The sequence below is a fragment of the Odontomachus brunneus genome, unplaced genomic scaffold (assembly GCF_010583005.1).
Source record: "Odontomachus brunneus isolate Ranch 3 - 2012 unplaced genomic scaffold, Obru_v1 Obru_scaffold_001, whole genome shotgun sequence".
In the NCBI taxonomy this organism is placed as follows: Eukaryota; Metazoa; Arthropoda; class Insecta; order Hymenoptera; family Formicidae; genus Odontomachus; species Odontomachus brunneus.
The window spans coordinates 2,444,033-2,471,072 of NW_022639451.1; the positions used below are offsets into that span (position 1 = coordinate 2,444,033).

Here is a 27,040-nt window from a genome sequence, read left to right on the forward strand (position 1 = left end):
GGGGGGGGGAAATCGACAGTAACGCGCTCCGTTAATAGAATCGGTCTTACCGTACGAGTAACGTTTCAGCGTATTTGCATCAGATTAATTATTACATTTCCTAATTAAAAAGCAACCTGTGGATTTTCAGTTAACTCCCGCGGGCCCGCGTCAAAAGGACGCCGTGCGCGCGTACGTGGATTAATTAAATCGAGGAGTCCGAAATCGAGGAGAGTATCGGCTCATCGTGCGATAATGAAAACGTTGCGTACGAAACTGCACATGACCAATCGCGCGAAACACGGCTATCGATTCCCGTAAATTAGAGAGGCGTAACGCAAACATTTCACGGATACTGGCCCGTGTGAAAACGTTCTCGATTTCGTTTCGCGTAATGCGTCTGGAGAGCGGCTATTCTCGCGCTATATTTTGGACGATATTTCAGTCGATACATTACTGCGACTATATCGCCCATATCTGAAAAAATGATAAAAAGATGTTGGGCAAATCAGAGATCAGTCTGCATTGGGTCTACATTGAGAGAGAAAATATCTAAGAAATAGTAAATATTTACTTGCTGGGAATGCTAGTAACATGTTTATTTATATTAATATAAAATATTTTTCAAATAAGAGAGTATACATTTTCTCCAAACTCTCTCTTTAAGAAAACCTTAGCTTTTCATGAGGACGATTGTTTAAAATATTTAAAGAAAAGAATTCATAGATTTAAGTAATATATATGTTATTAATATCTGTATGTTATTAATATCTAAAAATAAATAAATATTTACTATTTTTTATATAATTTTTCTCTCAATGTAGAAATGATCGCAAACAATTTGACATTGATTTAAAATCTAGGCCTCAAAAGTTATTCTACTTTAAAGTAAGACCTAGCAAACGTAATGACGTCAAATGACATCTTAATGGTGTCTTTAACGTTAATAATATATTATTTGACATCAGTCTGCTGTTTAGGAATATTTTAAACCGTGCTGCTATGGAATTATGTGATGTTACTATTTTTAGCAAAGGAAATTATAATTAAAGAATAATGACAAATCTCTATTTTCGTACACATATACGCTTTAAGTATTCAAAATGATGTATGTAGTGTTTGCTTGCGATTCAGAGATAAATTTAAAAGTCGGAAATAATAAATGAAGTAAATCAAGTATAAAAAGCAAAAATATATGTTGTTACTCAATAGTATTATATATATATATATATATATATATATATATATATATATATACACGTTTTTTACACGGAAAATAGAAACATTAGCATATTTCTTATTTTCACTGACATTTTACAGAGACTATATACTAAAAAGAAAATACTTGGAAATTTATTGATGGGATACAAAAAGTTTATTCACAGAAATGGATTTTATTTTACACACATCACACAGAAATAAATTTTATATTTCCCAAATGAATTTTCAAATAATTTTTTCTCAGTGTACATAATGAACACGAATCTATCAGAAAAAATTGATTAATCTGCTGAGAGTCGCTTTTTCGTCGCGTTTTTTCTTTAGTTTTAAAGAGGCGATGAAAGACGATGAGAGAGTCGGTTTTTAAACGGCAAACGTGGCCGAGGATCCCGCCGAGCTATTGGAGGGGAAAATCGCGCGAAGTGAATAAGTCATCGCGAGACTAATTTTACACGGAGTTATCGCGATCGATTTACCTGACCGAGCTTGACCATTAATTCAGGTTTCGTAGTGCATATACAGACGTGTGCGCGAGTAATTTCGCTACGATAACAAAATACAGTTACCGGAGGGAGGGGTCGGGGCTATCGACGTGAATAATTAAATTACGACTTATTGATCCGTCGTAGCGAGCCGACGGAATTTCCTAACCGTGCCTGTCTGACTCCGAACGGAACATTTCTATTTGCGGTGCAATCGATCGGGTGATTTGAATGTGGCGTTGGTCAAACAAGCCGAATGTTCTCTCGGGAATCGAGCAGCAGAGTGTGTCCTGGGCAAAATGTCCTCCGCAAGACGAGAGCGGTTGTCTGCGAACGAAAGGATGGAAGGAAAGTAGAACACAACGCACTCTTGACTGCATTTCGAACGCGGAGGGCTTTGAAAGTTTTCTCCTTTCTCCCTATTACACGTGAATCACTGACTATTTCATATAACGATGTTTTGAGGTGAACTCCAATAATTTAATAAACGGAAAGAATATTATGGTTTTTGTCTATATAAATTTTTTTTCAATTTCACTTTGTCTCTAGAAATATTGACAGGAATATTGGCTATTAGCAAGGTCTAACTTATTCAGGTAATTCAAACGAAATTTACTAATATAACAGATTTCGCTTATAAATACAGCAAACTATTTAAAAGCACATTTCAGTCCGTAAAATAACGCATAAATAAGTAACGCACATAAAGTGAAAGAATCAGATAGATATTCATGATTATCACGGCGTGAAACAATCGATGATGGAAAACTGGCAATTTTTATTTCATAACATTTATGGAGAACAAATATATTATACATAATTAATCATTAGTAATTAAATCATACAGTAACATAATTTTCTTTTGTTATATTGATGCAGCAACAAGTTTACTAAAAGTTACACCCTAATATTTTCACGTTACGTGTCACATGACATTTCACGGTTCGCGGGAGAAGTGAGTATACAACGTATACGAGAAACGAGCACGTATATTTACAGGATGAAAGATCCAGAACACTTCACAATTGTGAACAACGTTTTTTTAACTCACCACCGATCACGACACGTGCGTTCACTCTCTAACGTTCGTGTACCAACAACTCAACCGTCAGCTGTTGTTTTTCAACAAACATTGCAATCGTCGTGACGACTGCTGCCGCGGATGCAACAGTATTTCTTTCGTATTTCTGTTTCGTTATTCCGTGTGACAAAAATATGAGCCCAAATATAAACCATTCATAAAGGATGCAAACTTTACGGAACGACTGTTAAAGTTGTTGCTAAATTGGCGTACACATGTCCGTCTGTCTACCTTTTACTTTACATACACGGAGAGAATATTTTTGTTTCTTTTGTTTTTTCATTCAAATTTATTTCAACTTTATTATGTTTCTAATAAATCTCTGGAATGGGCTGTCAGCAAGTTTATCTTGTTAAGCAAATCTCGCTAAAAATACAACATAAAAGTGTCCCAGCTGAATTTTACAATCTGTCGTGAGGACGTTAATTGGATTGAAATGAGCAAAGAATATCGATTTTACGAAAATCGCAATAAGAATCGAGATATTAATTGTAGAAGATTTATTAATAATCATGCATAATACGGTAAATGAGCTGTAGTGGCGACATTTGCCGTTGTATGCTCGTACATTCGTCAAACTGAACAAAAAGCTTCTTTACCATTTTGCAAATAGCCACGTAGACTTTTAATTATTTAATTAAAAAAGATTGTTACACGCGATTTTGCGCAATGATATACCAATTTTCTCTAATTAATATGTAAAAATCCACATGGTCATTTTCAAAATGATAGATAACCTTTTCGCTCAGTTTGATCTGCACACGACGATAGATGTCGTCAGTACAGTTCATCCACCATATCGGTTATCATTTACAAATCTTCTTTAATTAATATCACAGTAGTTAATGCGACAATCGTAAAACGGTATAGGATTTTTGTTCACCTCAGTCCGCCTCGGCCTCACGAAAAATTGTGAAGTCGAACTGAAACACTATATATTTCTGATAATATATATATATATATATATATATATATATATATATATATATCTTTCTTTTTCTTCCCCCTCTCTCTCTCTCTCTCTCCCTCTCTCTCAGTTCCAAAAATATAAATTGCACATACGAAAGAATAAAATGTCAATCTATTCCTTGATAATAAAATGTTATGTGGTACACTAAGAGAAAAATTATATTAAAATCAACAAATATCTCCTTGATGGGTGCCATTAACATATTTATTTAAATCTACATTCTCTTTATTTAAACCAAATATTATTTATTTAAATCAGGTAAACAATATTCGATTTAAACAAAGAGAACATAGATTTAAGTAAATATGTTAATAACACCCATCAAAGAAATATTTGTTGATTTTAATATAATTCTTCTTTCAATAGCTTTTACTATAACATTCTCTCCGTGTAATTCAATCTAGTCTAACCTGATCTAATTTAACCTGATTTGCTGTAACGATACTCGCGCGTTAGAGGATACAATAATCATCCCTCCGTCCAATACTCCAAATCTCCCGGCGCGCCGTTATCAAAAGATATCGCATTAATCCCGCGTGATTCCCTCCGAACGATCGACGCGGCGCAGAAATATCGCGGGGCGCACGGGAGCAATTCCTAAAAGCAATATCTCCGTGAACGTCGCCCTGTCTGAATCTCCAAGCACTCGGAGGGAGGGGGGGGAGAGGGAGTTGGCATCGCATGAGCGATTTTCCATTTTACATTTCACTCGACCGAGTCGACGGAGAGTCCCAGGGAAACGCCACGCGACGTCGGGCACCGTGTAACTTCGCGAAACAACAAAATTGCTCGGTCTCACTCCCCCCGTTCGCCCATCCCGCCGCTGCTGGTTTAGCGGCCACCCCATGCGACTACCCTCCGCCTCCTCCTCTTCCCCTGCCCCGCGCACGCCTACACCGATCTCGCACCAAGCGGGAAAAGTTCCGCAAGTTGCTCACACCACCTTGGCGCACTTTTCCGTGCCGCAAATCCGATCCCACGGGCGCAGCAAAGTTTTCGAGGTGGTTTCACCCCCTTCGCCGGCTCGCCGCGCACCCCTTTGCCGGGTCACGACCGGCCGCGAAACAAGCGAGCCGACGGTCGTGTCGTGTGTCCGGGGGAAAATTATTTATAAACGTCAAAACAGCAGGCCGCAGCCCGCTTCGCGAGAAGTTGCTGCGGCGTGAAGGGAATTTGCTCACTCCACACGCCACAACGAACATCCCTCGCGGAATTTTCACGCGCGCGCGCGCGCCAAACTTTGGCGCGCCGTTCGGCGGGACGTGATTAGTCGGCGACGCGGCGCGAGCGGATAATTTACGAGTGAAATAACGGATTCGCGAAGGAGGAAAGAGCAGAAGAAAGGAGGCGAGAGCAAGCTGGGGCTGTCGAGAACGGCGCGACGCGAAATATCGATGAACTTCTGATCGGAGGGGAGGCAATTTTCCGACGTCTCGTAACGGTCCTTGAATTTAGATACGAGCGCGTGTGTCTCCGCCTAAACAGTAATCCACGTGTGTGTCAGCGTAACACGCGGCGAATAAATCCGCCACGAAAGTTAAATGAAAGAGAATCGTCGAAATTACAGGAACGCAAAACGCACGAGCGTAAAGAATAACGAACTCTCATGGAAAATTCACGTTCTCCATTATTCATAGAAGATAGACATGTCATACCGGCGTTTCATAAATTCAGTCATTTTCATAAACCACTGCGGGGAGGCAACAAATTTTATTTTATACAATTTCGGGAAATTACACGCCGCCGCGCTCGCGTGTATAAAATATTACGGCCCTCCGCTACGCCGTCCCGTAGTCCCGTGCCCGTTTATTTATGTCGCGAACGCAAATGCGAGACAAGTACGGAATTTGTTACGTCGTTGCATTACGGCCAGATGTTTATCTGCGATAAAACAGTATCGAGGTGTAGTGTCGCTCTATATATGTCAGTCCGTCCGTCCGTCCGTCGTGCACGTCGAGCGCAGCGCCGGCATTATGTCGCGAGTGTCTCTCTGTCTCGCTCTCTGTCTCTCTCTGTCTCTCCTTCTCCCTCGACATACACCGTGCAACCAGGTTCATATACAGAAATCACACACACACATACACACACACATATTTCTTCGTGGCCCGTAAACATACATGCCGTCCTAAATCATAAACTCGTCGCGACACGTCCGTGGGAGTATTTTGTCCGGTAGACCGTAACAAATACCGTATACATTACCGTATATACATCCTCCTCGCGCGACAGAGCCATACGGTGCGATCTTCGGCCCTCCCGATCAAATGGTGCGCGCAACCCTCCGGAAGAGTCGGAAAAATAGCGCGAATGTTGCCTATTTTTTATCACCATCCGCCGCACTGAAAAAAAGCTTTGGTAATAACCATCAAGTCTGGACAATAATTACCAAATGTGCTTTGGTGGAATAGTTTCAGCTACACTGAAACAAAAATTTAGTAATATTCAATCAGCTTTGATAATAGTTACTAAATGTTTTGGTGAAATTTCAATTTGGTGAAGTTTCAATTTAATATATAGTTAATATATAACTAAATAATTTGGTATTAGCAAATAGCTTTCCAAGGCGCTTGGTATCTGTTACTAAGGCTTGGTAACTGTTACCATCTTATATGGTACGTATCACCAAACAATTAAATAAAACCATATTATTTTGTTTTTTTTTTTCACTAAATTAAACTGACGCAATATTTTAGAATAGATCTTTTACCAAATAGTTTGGTAATTATTATCAAAATATTTGGTATTAATTGCCAAATTATTTGATTAGATCAACTAAGTGAAGATTTTGTCTTACTACTTAATTTGTAATTATTATCAAACAGTTGGTAACTATTATATTTACTCATTACCAAATATCGTATTATTTACCAAACCATTGAACTGTCTCAACCAAAAATGAAGGATTTATTTTATTAATCATTTTGTAACTATTACCATGTTCGTGATACTAATTACCAAATATTGCACTATAATGCTTAACTAAATACATTTGCTAATTATTTTAAAATTTTTTTAGTGCATATACGGTCGTTGATTGAATACATTGAGAAAAAATACTTGAAAATTTATTTCTGTGGAATATGAAGTACATTTACACAGAAATAAACTTTACTTCACCGAAATATTAGTCAATATTGTGTCTCGACTATGCATGTATTCCTAAGTTGAAATTTTAACCTTACTTTCAAACCTAAACTTTCTAACATTTATATATTCTGAAAGATTAGCATATATTTAATATACATAGAAACAAAAAGCCTATTTAGCGCCTCTAAACGATAAAAGACCTCTGGTAGAAAATGACGCACAGAGTGCCACACTGAAAAAAAAATTAGAAGATGTATTTATGTAAAATTAAAATTTATTTCCCAGTAATAATCTTTCTTTCACAGAAATAAACTTTATTTCACAGAAATAAACTTTACATTTATAAATATTTTTTAAGTATATTTTTTCTCAATGCTCGTGTGTATTCTAAAGAAGACCACCACCAACCAAGGTTGCTGCTTAAATACAATAAAAAAAAAAATTGATACAGATTTTAGAATATCAAAGCGCCAGAGATGTCGCTTCCGAACATCTCTGAGCGTTATCTAGGGAGAGGAAAGTGTCATGAGCGTGAAGCGTCAGGTAGTTCAATGGTTAGTTTTCGCCCGGCAAGCGAAAGACCCGAGTTCGAGTCTCGGCCTAGCAAAACCGCGTTCTCGATATTTTTCTCTCTCTGGAACGAAAAAAATACGCAGATCTCGAACGCATGGCGTTCCCGCCGCCACCTAGTACGCCCTCCTCCTTCTATGGGGTTCTAAATTTTAGTTCTGCTGACTAAATCGGTCTCTCGGCCGTAGGGACACTCCACGCGACAACCCAGATACCCTTCGCCTTAATTCAGGCCTGACGCGATACTCTTTACTCGTAGATTTATGTCGAGCCGACTGGAACCGTAAATAGATGTTCTTTTATAGACTATGAACAGGTGTTTCGCGAATCATAAATGTGCGCGTCGTCCCGTAAATCCGTGAGTGCACGCGCGCGCGCGCGCGCGCGCGCGTTCATTCTCGCGCGGCCGTAACACACTCACACACGTGTGTACCTCTTTGTCCCCGTAAATCATAAATTTATGTTCTTGTCGACTGTAAACATATCGCACATTTCGCGAGCCTCGGCGAACGGACTGCCCGTAAACTGCGCGTGTGCGGCTATTCGCGTATCGGCCGTTTTACTGCGCCGGAAATTTTCCATGAATTAGACGCAATTAGCGCAAAAATCGCCGCCGCGCTATGAAATCCAGCCGACGCAATTATTTTGCGAACGCTCGTGACATGAAATGCTTGAGAATTTCTCCCTGTTTGATTTCGTCGTTTAACCTCCTATTGCGCTCGCATAAAGCAAACGTTCAATTGGAATTTCATTTTCTAATCATATAAAGGTGGCTTAATAACAGTTGATTTTGAAATTTCCCTGACTTTTCATTTACAATCTTTTAGATATTTGTATGATAATTTTCTTAGTATAATTTTATTAGTGTAATTTTTGATAATAGACATCAATCGTCCATTGCTTTCGTATGAAACGAGCTCACTCACACACAATGGAAATTTTATTTTTTAATTATATAAAAGTAGCTCTTTACAGTTGCCTTTGAAACTTTCTAGTTTTTTATTTACAACCTTTTATACTTATATTACATATAAATATAACATACTTATATTTATATTTACATTATATTTATATAGCTATTTTCTTAATTTTGTTAGTGTATAACTTTTATTAATACTCTGGGAAGTGCTCATCGCGAGAGCAAATACATGAGGTTGATGCGACTCGTGCTGATGGATCAATAATAAATCATTGTTTTAATGCATCTACTCGTTTTTATGAAGCCGTAATAATGCAGCAATAATTAAATTTTCATTTAAATTCAATTAATAACAGGCGTTTCGCTCATACGAGAGCACGTTCATCCGAACGTGGGCAATGGAGGGTTAAGAAAGTTCCAGCGCTATACTCTCTAGTCAATCAATATTTTATTAATAAAATTGCTTAAAATGACTAAAGAAATTATTTTGCAACAATATTATTAAGGTTAAATTCGTAAATGTCACAATATGTAATTAATCAAATAATGTGTTTTTTTATTTTTAAAGTTATTAGGTATTTTAAAAGTGACAAAATAAATGTTGCAAGGCACTCATTTGAGGTCAGTATCAATTGTAAAAAAAGAAATGTGAATATAAAATGTACATGTTATTGTATTTATGATTAATTTCATTTAATTTAAATTGAAGATGCATAGAGATACTATGTTAAAATGAATCATAAATACGGGGTATTTTAATAAAGATGAGCAGTCTCTTAAAAACATACAGATCTGATGAGAAAATAACTCTACAAGTTCATGTAAAATTTCTCCCCGCAACGCACTCTTGCTGATATATTCGCCTCCAAAATGAGGATCTGAAAAGCATTTCCGAAAAGTAACTCTTATGTTAGCAGATTTTTATGATAGTCTGTGTATCATTTTTATACTAAGCGAAGATGGCAGGAATAGCTTGATATACTTTTACATTACATCAGGGAGCAAACCTCTAAGCTTCTTAATTTCTAAACTTTTAAATAAGTATGATTTTTTAATTCATACCTTTTACTTGACGATTCTGCTCTCGAATCTCCACTTAGAGTCGGTCGAGACAATCGTGACATGCGAGGGAAAACGTCGTCGAATAGAGTACTTCTCAGTGCGACGCGAATCTGCTCTTCATAATACGGTCAATCGAAATAATTGATGATTAAAAATTCAACATGAGAGTTATCAAGCGATAGTCGAAAGATATTGCGATGTGCATGTGTGTGTGTGTGTATGTGGCGCGTCCATTTAAAATTAATATCGTCCAATGTCTCATTAATTATCTTCGATTGAGCAAACTAATCTTGCGTGCTGTAATCCACGTATCCGGTAACAGTGCGATTTCGCAGTGGGAAATGTCCAGCGCGCCGACGCGTACCTCATTCTGCTTTTGCGAGTCCATATCTCTCGGCGAGCCCTGAAATCGAGGACCGCCCGGGCGAATTTTCGGCATTCCGATCGGACGGGGCGCTCTAACCCAAAAGTTTCGCGGCCGAAGTTGGCCGGGACCGGGCGCCGTTTCCGGTCTGATGGCACGCCGTGGGCCATTGACCGCGCGTTCATGAACAATGAGCCCCGTGACATTTCAAGCCACGGCTCTTTACTTCCGGTTTTACGAAGCGCCCACGCTCTCCGGAGGTCAATTGTGTCGTTCGCGGGAAAATCGAAGGATGCACGACGTATTTCGGCGCCCGCCCGCCGTAAACCACTCGCCTCGACCACTTAATCCTTCGGGATTGCTTTTCACATCCACAGTCGCGTTGGATTGTTTCCTGCAAAATTATCGATAAATATATATCGTATCGATTAATTTCGCGTCACCTCAAAATTGCTTTTCATGTCCGCAGAGTCGTGCAGAATTGTTTTCTGCAAAATTATCTACAAATGTGTCTCATATCTGCATTAGTTAACCTTTATCCGGGGCCTCGAAGCCATTTCTCTAGTATATTGAATAAAATTCGTAGTTTTGCTGTAAATAGTTTACGAGATAACTTATATTTTGTATTGAACAATGACAGAATAAAATGTAAAATATCTCGGGAAGCATTAACCTTGACAGAGATTTTGAACGTCATTCTAAGTTCAAGTAGATATTACTATCTTCTTTCCCCTCGATATCCTGTAATTTTTGTTGGAAACACTTTTTTATTCTTTCTTAAATTCTTTCTGAAATTCAAGCTGCAAATAATTAAGTGAGCTATCCTGTATATGATTTAATGTTCTCAAAGAAAACTGTGGAAATTAAATATATCTTGAATATTTCCAAAAAATGTATTTTAAATTTGAAAATGCGCTTTAAATATCTTCAAGATATGTACCTTGAATTTTTAAATATGCTTTAAATATTTCCAGGGCTATTCCCGCTTTTTTACATCTTTTCCTGTGTGATTTAACAAATATAACTTCTCTGCATAAGGGAATCACATCTCCCCAAAAAATGAACTTACTCAATATTCTTTCCAAATTTTTCATCTTAGTAAAAAGGATTGATCCTTAACAAGCAAAATTGAATATTTGTAATTAGCCAAGACGAGTTGTTTCCAGTTCATACTGAGGTAACGCACATATCGTGATGCCACGTATTATGCGAGGCGGCCGACGAATACGTCGAACTCGCGAAGCCGTCTGTCACGGGAATTTAATATCGGATAAAGTGTCCTCCAATCGTAAGTCTCGCTGGAGGGATTTCGCGAGGGGAAGCAGGAAAAGCGCAGGAGGATCGTGGAAACAAACTCTTTGCGAGGAATTTGCAATTCGCCGAGCGAGTAAGGGACAGAGGGAGGCCGGAAAGAGCACGCGGTGGGTCAAAGTTTGAGCTGGGGACTGGCATCGCAGCTGACGTCGCCAGATATTAAAAATAATCCTCGTCGCGCGTCGATCTTCGTGCGATTGAGTCGTCGAACCCAGCCGCTCTGCGCTGAGAGAAAAAAATCTGGAAAATAGTAAACATTTATTTGGTGAGGATGTATTAATAATATATAAATGCGAGCACTAAATATTTACTTAAATCTAAGTTTTTTCATTTAAATAGAATAAACGATTACTTTCAATAAAAGGCTAAGATTTTCTTAAGGTTTTTGAAAATGTATATTTTCTTATTTAAAAAATTTAAAATAAATAAAAAGTTGAGCGATTTTCTTAAAGAGTTTTCAAAAACATATATTTTTTTATAAGTTTTTTCATTTAAATAGAATTAACGATTATTTTCAATAAAAGGCTAAGATTTTCTTAAGGTTTTTGAAAATGTATATTTCCTTATTTAAAAAATTTAAAATAAATAAGTTGAGAAGTTTTCTTAAAGAGTTTTCAAAAACATATATTTTTTTATAAGTTTTTTCATTTAAATAGAATAAACGATTACTTTCAATAAAAGGCTAAGATTTTCTTAAGGTTTTTGAAAATATATATTTTCTTATTTAAAAAATTTAAAATAAATAAAAAATTAAGAGGTTTTCTTAAAGAGTTTTCGAAAACATATATTTTCTTATTTTAAAGATATTTTATGTGGCAGCTGAAACTACTTGGGTTAAAGGAATGAGATCAGAGGGTGGAGATGGGCTGTATCCAGGTTTCATAATAGCCCATATTTTCCGCAAAGTAATTATGTAAAATTTGGTCTTTATCATTAGAAAGGTTTAGGAATAAAGAACATACAGACCGATATTATGTTTTGTACATATTTTATTGAAAAAATAAAACTTTTTCTCACACATTATTAATGAACACATTATTGGGGTATAATCCAAAGTAATTTTTTGAAAGCTTTGAAAAACAGAGAAATATATATACTGCATTCAAGTAAATATTATTTATTTCTAGTTTTCTATTTTACAAGTTTATATATCTGCAAATCTATCATAAATTTTCATCACAAGCATTAAATTTATTCAAAATTCATTCTGAATTCTAGTAATTTCCGCATTTCAATCAAGAATATGAAATTGAAATAAAAATTCTGCTCTCTTATTACATGGAGCCGTGCCAACGTTTTCTTTGACAAAGCTTTACAATACTTTTGTAAAGAAAATGAATTAGAGATTTAGATAATGTAATGAACTATTTTAAAACTTGTGATGAATATATTTTAAGACTACCATGAAGAAATTTTTAATTTCGCCTTTTCGTCAGTAAAATGACTTTTTCTACGTATAGCTAAGACTTTACTGTATCTCCAGGAAAAAAAGTGCCTGAAAGTATTAATTTTTAACTGAGTTACGGTACTTTAAAATTACCCGGGTCTGCTCAGGGGATCTGCATTATATGTATGTCCCAAAAACAATGCTTGTACGCGAAGGGTTAAGATTCTGGTCGCGTGCGCCGCGTCGGACATGCCGCACTACAACATACCGTTGCCATTATCGAGATCATTATCGACATTAGGCGTCAGCAACATGTGGCATTATTACTGCCGCCGTGTAACGCAGTCTAATCGCCGTAATGTCGGCAGGGGACGTGGGAGGGGACGGGAAAAAGTTGCGTATAAATATCGAGTGAGAGACGAGCGAGCTTCCCCTCGAGGCGAAACATCACGTGCTTCGTGTGCCGGCCGATCCGATATGCTAACGTTACAGCATCGCCGGCGTTATCGTCGTCATTATCGTCATCGCGATGTTAGGGCAACGCCGCTATCATTATGCTCACGCGATACTCGATTTACGTGCCGATCGGTCTCTCTCTCGCTCTCCCTTTCTGCCTCCCTTCCTCCCTCTCTCTCTCTCGCTCTCGCTCTCCCTCTCTGCCTCCCTCCCTCTCTCTCTCTCTCACCCCTTCCTCTCTGACTCTCCTTCTACCCACGTCCACGTTGCCGGGACTTTTACGAGCCGCGGGCTCAAGAATTAAAAGGACGCTGCGCGAGGCGAACCGCAGGTATCACGTTGCCCGCATGAATATGTATGCCACGGTATGAATGTACATAAGGGAACCCCCGCGTGTCCTTGCTGCGTTACGTATTCACGAATTTATAAACGCGAGCACCGCGTGGTCGCGCGGGTCGCCGGGTCAATTCTTCGATGGGACTATTTACAGCGCGTCGATACTCCGCCTCGGGTGTGTTAAGTGGTTTAGTCCTTCTCAGACGAAAGGTACTTAGAGACTTCGCTTCTTTATCTCCCCCCCCCCTCCCCGCGGACAAACGCAGCGCTGAAGAACGACTGTTCTTCAGCTACCTGTGTCGCCCAACACATACAAAAAAATACGTACCGAAAGAAAAATATTTGGTATTTTTAACTACGATATAAATAATCACTAGAAAATATGTTCAAGAAAACTTGAAGAAAATCTTTATTAAATTTTATTATAACATGTAAATAATAATAACCTTATATGCACGTTACTATTGACACTTTCATGCCATAACAAGTAAAAAATATAATTGGGGTAAAAAATAACTATAATTTTAGTTTGATTTATCATTTTTTTCTGTCAGCGTGCATTCAAGTAAATGTTATTTGTTTCAAGTACTTTATAAGAGTTTATATATTCGCAAATCTATCACAAGTTTGTTATAAGCATACAATTTTTCTGCGTTTTAATGAATTTAGTATTTTAATCGAAAATGTTTCATTAAAACAAAAATTCAATTTTGCTTACATAGAATTGAACAAGCTTTTCTTTCGATGAAGTTCCATAATATTCTTGTGAAGAGAATAATATTCTTCTTTTCTCTATACATGATAATGAGCCTTTCCTCAAAAATTTGTGATGAGTATATTTTAAGACTATTATCAAGAAAATATTCTTTGTTAAAGATAACCATCATTTAGAAAAAGGAAAGTAAACTAAGTAATCGCTCTTCTTAGCAGTGGAATTATATTTTCCTGTGCGAGGACTTGAGAGAGAAATATCGAATATTCCGCTTTTAGTATCCAATTTTAATTTTCTAAAAGTATATTTGTATAAAATTGCGATATTTCGTCCATATAATTTTACATTTTGCTCGAGCTGCAAAATTATTCGACATAATTGCACGTTTCAGTGCGATTCTCTAATTTGCTTTATGCGGCGAAGCAATTTCACCTGCATTTCGGGAAAAAAAATGCGAGCAGGTCCGCCTCGAAAATAATTTTTCAGCAAACATCTTTGATAGATTTTTGCCATCGAAAATAGCTTACACGGGAAGAGCAGGGCCCGGCAGGGACGGCGAGGTAGGAGGGGGTTTAATTAAATTTGTTATTTTTATATAATGACGCCGGGTGTAAAAGGATTGAAAAATATATTCATCTCACACGAAACAACACGCTTATACATACATATGCGGCATGATAATAAACCCCCGAGAAATTTATGGACTTCATCATTTCGTTGAATCCAATCTGCATGTGGATTACGAAATATAAAACCGACGGAAAAACAAAAAAAAACTGGAAAGATCGATTTTCACGTGCCATACGCCAGCATGGATAACATAAATCGGCGGCCGTTGCACATCGAAATGTTTCGTCAGAAATCGCGGCACGCGTTTCGCCTCGTGTCAAATGCTATTTGCAACACACGTTATCCGCGCGAACGTGACAAAATTAGTGTATAGCGACAATCGAGTCAACGGATATAAATTTCGCCCGGCGCAAAACGTCGCGGAGTATTACGGATGACATTCACCGATTTTAAATACACACAGGCCGCGCCCGAAACCTCGATATCGAATCACGCATATTTGCACCGCTGCAGATTATTATTCGTTCGATTGCCAAAGCTTGTAAAAAAAATATACATGTGTATGTATGCATATATCGCATTTCCACGTACACCGCGACTCGTTGATGAATGCAAAAAAAGAGAGAGAGAGAGAGAAAGGAGGAAATCATCCCCATGATCATACATCCGACATCCGTATTTTTAATATGTGCAGCAATACGCGTCGTTAAATATCAGGTACCACAAATAATTCTGCGTTCAGTAATGCCACGCACGAAGTCGCACGCAAATCTCCATAAACATATTTTCGACTCGTGCTTTCCGCTCTTTCAAGCAATATTCGCGTTTCGAAATACTATTTGCGCGCAAATAACATATTTTGCGTGTTCTCAACAACGTCTGGGATTCGTCAGTCGGCCGCTAGCTCGACAATGTTCCTCGCTCTTCCAGCGGCAAAAATCGATCTGTTTCTTTGCGGGAATCCGCGAATTTCTCAAGATCTTTTTCTCCAGCTCAGACAATCTAAATTCCGATTAGAATAATCAAATTAGCCCTGAAATTGATCATCCTACTACAATACCAGTTAAGAATTCCATTCTTGTCTCAAACATAAGTTCTCTGTCTAGAATCAAAACAGAAATACTGTGGGAACTCGTAGGAAGCTTTTTTCTGGTTGGTACCCGTATGAAGATTTCCCAAATATCCTTTAAGTATAGCATAAATTCCGGTATAAATAAATCAGGTTGTCCAAACTTGTTCCAAATAAGTGCGATATCGACTGATTTTACAATCAAAGAAAAACATGGTGATGGCAACTATATAGATGATAACTATACGAGTTCTGCATGTAGAATTAATGTATATAGTTTATCAATTTTATAATTATTAGCTAAAGTTTTAGCTGTAAAAGTACAAAAAATAGCTTATTAAAAACTATACATATCATAATTCTATATACAGAACTCGTACATCTATATAGTTGAAATTACCAATATAGTTGCCGTTTTTCTCTGAGTGTATTTTGTATTACAACTATAGAAAATATTTTAGGATCCATTCCGATTTCCTAAATAATTGAAAGTGTGATTCTAAGAGGGAAACTCTAAAAAAAAAGTAAAAAAAGTTGCGTAAAAAGAATGAAAGGGGAAGATATGAGACGTAACGAATAATAAAATAATACTACTTTCATATTAATGATTTATGGAAAGATAAAGTTCGTTTCTTGTAAAATATAGGTTATTATATGGTCATTCTTATGATTTATAACTGTTAATAAACTATAAGTAATTACAAAATACCTAAGTATTGAATGTGATGTTAAAGTTTTGTATTTCAAGTAAAAATATAATATGCATTGTTTTATTCAAGACGGTTGTAATTTTTTCAGGAATTGGTGAAGCAAATATTTGCGAAACAGTTTGTGTATTTACGTTTTTAACTATTTAACCTCTTCAGTCCTGATTTCGGTTTAGACATTTTTCCAAATCTATATACTCTGACTGTCTTTATATTTGAAATGTGTAAAACCATATGTTGAACTATTGATTAATACGTTGGAAATTTATTTCTCTTAGAAATAAATTCAGAATCTCAGAAATCCGACAGTTGTGGCAAAATGTAAAACGTAATTTTAAATGTACTGCAAAATGTAAAAATTAAACATTCTGAAAAGAATATTTTTGTATCCTGATGATCTCTGAAGTTAAAAAATACCTCTCATGCTTGCATAAAATTTTGAAATTCGCTTTAGAACTGAAGAGATTAAAACTTGTAAAACGTAAGTAAAGTACTCAGAGCGTTTCAGACTTTCGGTTCAACATAAATATAAGATAGAAATCGAAAAGTGAAAAATATTTTGGGGGAACATTTGGTAGAGAAAGTGGAATCTGCTTGGAATCTGTCTCCCGATTAGAATCGCATTTTTGAAACATTACATTTCCGATCGAGCGCACATTTCGGCCCTGATCTCATCGTGTCCGCCGACTCGCACGACAATATCGATTAGCGTACAGATCTCTCGTTTTCCCTCTGCTTCTCCCTCGCGCACCAGAGAGATCCGATATAGCGACGCAATTCCATGACATCGTAAATATTGATACGTTCAGGAAAAAGAAGACTCGATTTACATGAGGAGTCCATTTATTTCGCCGTACGTGGCCGCGCGCGCTTGTGTACGGCCGAGGTCTAATGGTCAATTTGAATAAATACGATATTAAACCCCGGCCCCGTACTGGGCGATGTCGACGCCGTGTAACCATTCGCCCGGATGTGGTCACTCGAATCAGGAAGAGGAAAGAAAAATGGCTGACACGAGCCATTAGCGTTCGCATCGATTCGCGCACACGCCGCACGATATGTTGTCAAGCGGGGCGCGCTCGCGGGGCATGTCGATTACACGCGCATTTTAATTGCCAATCTCGTTATCAAAAAGTGCCGCCCGAGGAGCTCTGTGCGTCGTCACTTTAGGTAATTACTGGTTCCGAGTTGGCGTTTCTTCTTATTATATTTCGGCACTAATATTTCGGCGTAATAATCGGTGTCGCGCATTAAAACGGGCAAAAGGTTCCTCGTACGTCCACATAGAATATACTTTCTCGTCTAGTATCTCCGTATCCGGGGAATTAAAATCTCACGAACTTTTCAGATCGCTCGCGAGTAATCACTTTTACGGTCAGATCACCGTCATGATTAATATCGAGTGAATCTCGTCGCAATGGCGCATGCAGCGGAAATATTGTTTGAATTAATAATAATAATATTAATTTTGTTTTGTGCGGACAATATATGCATCCAGATGTCGCATTATCGTGCAAATAATTATTCTTGATAAACGTTTTTATCAGTAATCTCGAATTTTTTACTGATATTATATTTATGACTTCTTTTTATGAAAATTGAAGAAAATTAAACGCTAAAAACGAGACATAAACACACAAGAATACTGTTCCAAGACCTGATCTAGTTAGTGCAAGTGCAAAAGTCAAAATTGAAATAGAAACTGAAACGAATAAGAATAATATAAAATTACATAAAAAAGATAAAGAGAGAGAATAGGAAAGAGCTCAGTAAGTTGTGCAAACTAGATATCGTAACGAAATATACATTCTGAGGAAAAAATACCTAAAAAACAAAAAATTTTGTAGTGGGTATAAATAATATGTTTACTTAAATTTATGCGTTTATTTAAATCTTAAATTCTTCTATTTGGATGGAATGAACAATTGCTTTCATAAAAGCAAGATTTTTTTAAATATAAAAATAAGATTTTTTCATAAAAATAAGATTTTTTTTTATTTATTTTTTATTATTTGAAAAAAATATTTCACAGACAAGAATAGTACATAATAACATAAAGAAAGAAGTAAAAAGAGAATAGAGAGCACTGAGAGAAGTTATCCGATAAAAAACTAACAAACTGATATTTCTGATCAAAATACTGACGAATTTTTGTATCCAATCAGGAAACATCAGGAAATGAGAAATATCGATTCATAATTTTTTCATCAGTTTATCTGACGAAATGTCATTATGATCGGAAGTATCCGATTAAATTTAATCGGATATAAAAATTGAACGTAATTTGATCGGAAATATCCGTTTTAATTTTATTTTAATTTTCAAATAATTTTTCTTAGTGAGGAGCTCCATAAATTATACAAATTAAGTAATGCAACGAAATATGTATTGTGAGGGAAAAATATGTAAAAAATAAAACATATTTATTCGATGGGTATTAATAACATATTTACTTCAATCTATATTCTTTTATAGAGTGAACAATTGCTTTCATGAAAGCAAGCTAAGGAGTTTCAATAAAATTTACATTTTCTTATTTGAAAAATATTTTATATCAGTACAAGTAAATATATGTTGTTAGTACTCACCGAGTAAATATGTTTTATTTCTTGGATATTTTTTCTCTCAGTGTAGTCAACGAGACAATGATGAAACTAAATGCATGTTGATTGAAGAAAACATGATTTCTGTTTCTCAAAAGCCGAATTTGATTTATAAGAACTAGAAATTCTGTTTTCTTCAAGCAAAACAGACTTAATCGTGTCATTGTCACGTGTTCATTTTATCACATAAACATCATCGAGATACTTTTAGAATTTCCCAAAATTAAAAGAGAAAGGCCGATGCAAGCGAAGCCTCCGATCAACCGTTGGTCGCGAGCGGAAAAAGAGAAGACACGTCACGACGATCGGCACGGATATTTTCCGTGGGAATAATTCGCGCGCAGAAGATCGCCCTAATCTCCGCTAGGACGCGTTCCTTCCTCCGTCTCTCGTCCTTAGGCAGGCGAATCCCCGAACGCTCGCGGACATGTCAATCGAGAATGAACGTTCTCACATGGGCGGAGGAGGAGGAGGAGGGGCAAGAGCAGGTAATTAAATCCAGCATCGGCTCTTACGTATAACGCACTATCCGGCGGACAGCGCAAATAGATACGGGTCGCATATGTCCGGCAAATAGAATCGCCGGCACGACGCGCGCGGCCGCTGTTGCGCGACGCAGGATGTTCAATCGAACAGGACGCGCTCAATGTCCCGAAAGGCTATCTGTCTCGATATACCGGCTGCTACCTCGTGCAGCACGCGCACGAAGCACATCGCGTTGCGTAATGCAGTGACGATGAGAGGCCATATTAAACCGGTAATGGTGCCATTCAGCTGCGCGATAACGCGCCCCGCTGTTATCTCGGCCGGTTTATCCCGCCAACCTGCCGGGCCTGCCAGATCGTCCCAGCGTCTACACGGACATTTCTTTCACCGCCGTCCATATTGTCTCATTGTTTCCATTCCCCGCATTGCTCGGCAAGATCCTACCTGCGTATTATCCCATCGACCTCGCATACGTTCGACTGTTCCTCCGCGTCACTATCCCGTTCTGGGAATTCGATTCAATTCGCACGTGCGCTTCCTGCCTCCCCCGCGTTCGTCGCACAATTTTTCAAGTCTTCCGGATAGGAATTTAAAACGGAGATTAAAAAGGAAAACAGACAATTTTTTCCTGCATCTATCAGGACACTATAAAAACAGGTTTGCTAAGAATGATGCTCTTATATAGCTCCTAGATTTGTAAATCTGATTAGATCTTATTTTGGCATGCCTAACTAGACTCTGATTTAAATGACGAATATTTCAGGATTTCTTATTTATATTTATTTATGATAAAGTAAATCCTCTCTTAACATGCTTATTATCATCTTTTTTACAACTTTCATTACAATTTTTACTACAGTTTTTATATATAAATATTATTATTTATTTATTAAATTTACTTATTTCTATTTATTATTTATTAGTATTATTTATTTATTAAATGTAATACTTTCATATATAATACTCATTATTATTATTGACATCTTTCCTTTATTTTCTTTGATTAATTTGTGCATTTGTATTTTTATTCAAGATAAAATAAATCTGTAATAATCAAATTCATTCTTTAACTATTTAAAATATAATAATAGTCATATAAAAATACTCTTATACACTTTATGATTATTAATCATTACATATTAATGAATAATTGTTTATTCATTAAAATAACTTGACGAATTGGTTAACTAATTAGCTAACTAAGACCCCTGATCGATCTTTATTAACACAAGTTTCATTTAGAGCATCCACTTTAGCATCAATTCATGACCTATTAGCAAAATTTTACCCAGGATTTACCTATTTTGATCATATCTGGGCCCTACGAAAGCCTATTTTGAGGTATTTAGCATTAATTCATGATCTATTCGTGAAATTCTATGTAGAATCTGCTTATCTTGGTCATATCTGGGCTTTATGATATCTATTTTGAGGTATTCTAGCTAAGACCATTACATACGTAAGGCACGGTCCAATTAATTTTTACTCGGATTATGTGGTGCGCGGAGAACGTCTCGCGAAATAACATAACACGCGGTAACACGTTTTTATTTGCAGCATAATTAAAATTTACTGGACTCTCAATTGCGTCGTTAAATCGCGGTATGACAAAACGTATGGAATAACGAGACCACAGAATCCTACACTCTCTGTATCCTACACTCTATTCTTCCTGTCCTTTTTTGAACGAGAGTAGGCGGAGTACTTAAAAATTTGCCACGGCGTGAAATAATGTATGAATGTAATTACAGCAGCGCACGAGCGCGGTTGAAGTTTCCATTCCGTTAATGGACAATTTGTTACGATGATAAATTGCTCACTGTCCGCGGCACTAATATCAAGCTTAGAGCATCGCGTGAAGTGACATTAAGTGATATAACATGGTGAGTGCAGAAGTGAAGGAGCATGTGTATCGTGCTCTTAATCGCGTTAGGGTAATCAACTACAACTTGAGAGCAATGTCCCGCATCACGTCGGACCCCGAACTATTTTCGCAGCACGTACCCTCGGTAAATTTAAGGAGAAACGTTTTAGATTTTTATAACGTCATCTACGAGCAGAGTTGTAAGATTATCAATTGAAAATGTTATAAAAGAAAATTGATTTCTTTATTCTTAATTGAATTTGTTCAATTAGCAATTAGAATTATAATTCTTTATAATAGACAAGTTCAATTAAGAACTAAATTTTCAATTCTTAATTTTAAATTTTTTCAGCCAAAACAAAAGATTTTCAATTTTCATTTAGACATATTCAGTTGAAAATTCATTTCTCAATTGAATTTTTTCGATCGTAAATTGACTTTTCTCAATTTCCTTTTTTCAATTGTGAATTAATTTCCCAATTCTCAATTGAATTTTTTCATTTGACAATTGAAATCTTAATTGTCAGTTGAAAACAATCAATTAAGACTTGAATGTTTAATTTTCAACTTAATTATTCAAATAGTGAATTAAATTTTCAATTCTTTGCTGAATTTTTTAATTATGAATTAAATTTTTAATCTTTTTTAAATTTAGAATTATCTTAATTTTCAATTTAATTTTCTAAACTATGTATTAAAATTTTAATTCTCAATTAAGTTTTAATTCAATTAAAATTTTGATCAGCTATTCATAATCTTGCCTGTAAGTAAAATAATGTTTACGAGATTCAAAATACAAAATTCAAATTTAAATTAAATAAAAACTGTTTCATTCTTTTATTATTACTCATACTTTTATTATCATTGTTATATAGGAATTTGAAAAAGAGAGAGAAAAGTAAAAGAATTAAAGTAGAAATTAAAATAGAAATTAAAATCAAAGGAAGATAATGATCTAATAAGATTAATATGTAATAATATTTGGGCGTATAAAGCCACACACACAAATACGAAACTTAAATTTAAAAATATTTTAATACTTTATTGAAAGATGCAAAAAGATTAAAGCCGTACATAATCTTAACTTAATGTCTAAAAGAAGAGTTCTTACCCTCTTATACTTTCGAGATAATTTCAGAAACGTTCACCTCATTATGTCATGATTATTTTCATTTTTTATTGTCTAAAAAAGCCCCTGCGAAGAGAGAGGTCCCTGCGAATGAATCTTTTCGCCACGCTGGCCCCGCATAACTGAAACGGCTCTCCCTTCGAGAATTTTTTCACTCACCTTCGGTCGCACAGTAAGCGCGCATTCGGCGAAACGATTTCACATCACGATCGTATCTTCCACCTTCCACCTCCAGCTTGCGCCCGACTTGCTGAGCAAGGACCTAACCGAGATACCCGGTAACGTTCGCGGAAAAGCGAATGCAGCGGGGCAGGATACGAGCCGGGGGATGCACTTCCGGCGGCACTGATTCTGCCAGCGAGCCGATCTCTCCTCTTCCTCCTCCTCCTCCTCCTTCTCCTCCTCCTCCCCCTTCTTTTACTTCTCTTCCTCTCGTTGACGAGCGTGCGACTAGCCTTGCTGGGAAATGGAACGCGGGAACCGGAACTCGCGATCAAACGTCGATGCTCAATCTCTCTCCCTGTAAGCGAGCCCACTTGCAATTCTCCTGCCGCGTTTCCTGCGACCCGCAATCGACGCGCGTGTATATATACGGTTAAGATTGCCTGTACGCTGCATCGCCTGCGGGTAATTTCAATTATGCTCGATAATTCGATGTGTACATTCGACTCGACGTTAATGGAATTTTCCAATATCGTCAGCGTAAACATCGCGTAAAAGGGATGCTTTTCGTACAAATTGCGTGGTAAAACTGTGTGCCCCGCGACGCGACTCGAAAGTGTATCGAAATGTGTGACTGAGAGAAAGAGAGAAAGAAAGAGAGAGAGAGAGAGAAAGTCAGCTGTTAGTCGAACCGAACACAGATATTCTTTTTTCTTTTCTTCTTTTACTCGATAAGTAGAAATCGAATCAATAGATTGGATGGGACGATTCGAGTTAAGATATTCGGTATAAAGGTCCTAATTATGAATTACTTAAAGTTAGGATAACTTTTATTCATTTACATAAATTTGTAGACAGAACATTAAATGTTAATACCAATATAAGCAACAAACATCATAGTTTTAAAGCAAAATTATTAGATTTTAAATTAATTGAGAGATTTCAAATAAAAAAAATATATATAATTAAAAATCTTTATGCGTAAATTCTAATTTTGCATCAGCAAATTATTAGAGAAAAATTTGCTCCATGTTTTCATAGTAATTGTACTTTTTTAATTCATTAATGAACCAAATCTGACGAAAAATTGGAACTCAATCCATAATTATGACCATTACTTTAAATATTGTGTTGAGCGTCAATTAATCAAAATTTTTTTATTAAAATAATCAACAAATCAATAATCAAAACTAATCAATTGTCGTAAAGGCACAAATAATTTATAATCGATTAATCAAGTTAATTATTAATAAGATTTTGATATAATTGATTATACACTGATCAATAATAAATTTCATCAATCAATCGTAAATTATTCATGATTAGGTACATGACGATCGATAGTGATTACGATTATGGATTTGCCGGTTATTTTAGAAAGAAAAGTCAAGGAAAATTCTAATCGATATCAATGCCTAACACTGACCTTATAAACGGTACATGGCTTCGACGTTTAGCCAGATTGAGGCGGCTCAATCTGAAAACTCGACAGGTGTGCCTATGTGCACACATATATATCGTAAACGGCAAATTTCATTTCGCGATCCGTTCCACGCGATTGCGTATCCGTATACCCTCCTCGCCAAATGCGCGTGCATAAGTCCTCGGACACGCGCGCGCGGTCGATCGGCCGTGTCATCGAATCGACCGTGGGCGCGCGCGAGCCAACGCGATGCACGGGAATAAATCTGCGGCGACCTGGCTACGCAGGATGTCCGCGCTGGAGACTTCCGGCCGCGTGTCGCGACTCCCTCTCAAGAGGGAGAAAGAGGGAGAATATAGAGAGAATATAGAGAGTATCTTATTCCCCGCTTAACACGCTTAACCCATGCCGGACTTCTCGTTTAACCGTTTGATATTTTGCCTCTAAAATGAAACATGATCATGAAATGCTTTTACCATTATTATGAGACCACGCGTTATATTTATATTTTCATGGAATTATGCACATTTAGGCGCGTGTATATATTTTTATACACTTTCACTGAAAATATCCAACTCGCTTCGTCAAAGGGCATGCCAACGCAATATCAAACATCCAGTATTATATATCCAATAAAGTATTATTGTTTGGTAAATAAAGTCAGTACACGGAGAGAATTTTGTAGTAAAAATCACTACAGGACTTTGCAACCGAAGAGCAGTTACATAAATTGAGATTCTGCAATAATTCGCTATTCTTTAATTTCCTATGTACTTTTAAGATCTAAAAGCACATATACTATTATAATACTTGCTATGTGTCTAACGACATTTACTATGGTTCCTTAGTAAGATAGACTACTACTATCTAGTACTACTTACTGACAGTTTATTTCTAGACTACTAAAAACGTAGTAAAATTGAAAAGAATTTATATGCAAAAGAATGAATTATGATATTCTCTCTGTATATTGAGCAATAATCGTAATTAATCAACGGTCATATATAAAAACACAAACAGTTTCATCGATTGATAAAATTAATTATTAGTCAAACTTTGATGTGGATGATTATATATCAATTAACAATTAATTTCATCAATCGATCAAATTATTCATGATTATATACATGAATAATTTTGATCATTAATGTGCCGATAATTTCATCCAAAGGAAATTTTAATCGATTAATGCCCGACACTGAATAAAATTTGACTCGTAATACGACGACGTGGGCCGCCGGTGGAACGCGGACAAGTCACGTCAAATTAGTCCGGGGCACGAAACGTGTTAATCATCCCTCTCCGTCTCTTTCCACCCGCCCATCCCTTCCCATGGATACCCTTCCGGTCTCTTAGCTCTCGCGCGTCTGAAAAGAAGACACCCCATCTGATGCACAATTAACGAAATTACGAAGCGCGCTATTATTTTCCGCGCTCGCTCCTGCTCGGCCCGCAAGTGGAGTAAACCCGAATGGAGTGCGGCGGGATTTGCCGTCCGCGGCAGGATCCCGCTCTTTCTCTCCCGAGATTTTAAGTTCGAGCTTCAACCACCGGTGTAAACGTTCACGGGGCAGATTAAGAGGATTCCACGACGGGGTGGACGCGAGGTAACGACTGTACAGGGTTTAACCAACCGCGAGCTCTCGCAAACCCCCCATGCCGCCGTGTCGTCCTCGAGGTATCTCGCCGACCTATCCTTCCAGTTGGACGTTTACTCGTGTACCTAGTCTCTCTCTCTCTCTCTCTTCTCTTCCTCTCTTCCTCTCGTCGCTTCCGGTAATCTTGTTCGAGATACCGGTCGACAGTCAGACATCGACGAGCCGATGACGTGCGCTCGCTCGCTCAACCGATGGAACGCCGTTACGGCAAACTTCGTTACTTGCAGCGCGCGCGCGCGCAACGTTGCATCGATATAACGACATCGCGTCCGCGTTCGGTATATCACTCCCGCTTCGTTTACTTTCTGAAATACGAAGCGAAGGACGCGAAGCACCGTGTCCCTTTAACAAGTCGCGAGGACGATCACGTCTTCTTCTGCCTCAAGTATGACTCATAGTTTTCAAGACGTGAGACAACCGATGATGGAAACCCCACAATTTTTTAGATTATATTTACGAGGTAAATATACGGTATTAAGTTAATCGTTAAATTTACATTATATAATTATTACACAATTAAGTGTAATAAGTAATTTCGAATATTTCAGGCCAAACTAAGCGCTCGTGTCTTTACGTTGTTATGATTTTGTGAAACGATGTATGAGAAGAATGACAGAAGATTACAAATTAAACAGACACATACATTTTTCATGAAATTATAACAGTATAAAGATGGTAAATTATTCATTAGACAACAAAGAAATATGAAAGAGATACGAAAAGACTGATCGATATTTGCTCAAAACAATGTCGTGTAAAATGTAATATGAAAATTGAAAATCTGAGTGTAACTTTTGGTACATTTGTTGTTGCATAAATATAGCACAGATTTACATTCTTGTATAATAGTTTATGAAGCAAATACACAGGGAGTGTTGAATTAATTATTAAATTTACATTATACAATAATACTCTGTATATATTTTGTCTTATTAATATGTAACAGAAAAATCTGAGTATAATTTCAATTTTTCATGAAATTATAACAGTATAAAGGTGATAAATTACTCATTAGACAACAAAGAAATATGAAAGAGATACGAAAAGACTGATCGATATTTGCTCAAAACAATGTCGTGTAAAATGTAATATGAAAATTGAAAATCTGAGTGTAACTTTTGGTACATTTGTTGTTGCATAAATATAGCACAGATTTACATTCTCGTATAATATTAGGACCTTAACTTAGTTTCCGCCCAAAAAATACTGAGAAAAAGCATTTATTGTAAAAAATTTATTTAAATTATTTCAATGAAAGTATTTTCCATCACTTTCTACAACTTTTTGCCATCTTTCTGGCAACTGGGCGATACCATCTCGATAAAACGATGTTTGTTTCGAAGCAATCCATTCGTCCACCCATTCTCGCACTTCTTCAACATTTCGGAAGCGTGTACCACTCAAGCCGTGCTGCATCGATCTGAACAAG

General features: G+C 36.9%; 1 protein-coding gene and 1 long non-coding RNA gene across 3 annotated transcripts in view; one reads left to right on the forward strand and one right to left on the reverse strand.

The window, feature by feature from the left end:
• LOC116844891 (agrin-like) overlaps positions 1–27,040 on the forward strand; it is an 853,814-nt gene that overhangs the window by 613,914 nt on the left and 212,860 nt on the right. The gene's annotated exons all lie outside the window — the stretch shown is intronic.
• Positions 8,497–11,373, reverse strand: LOC116845548. The gene is made up of 3 exons (XR_004378269.1): positions 10,805–11,373; positions 9,372–10,129; positions 8,497–9,187 (listed from the first exon to the last, which is right to left on the reverse strand). It is a non-coding gene; the product is annotated as an uncharacterized LOC116845548 (long non-coding RNA).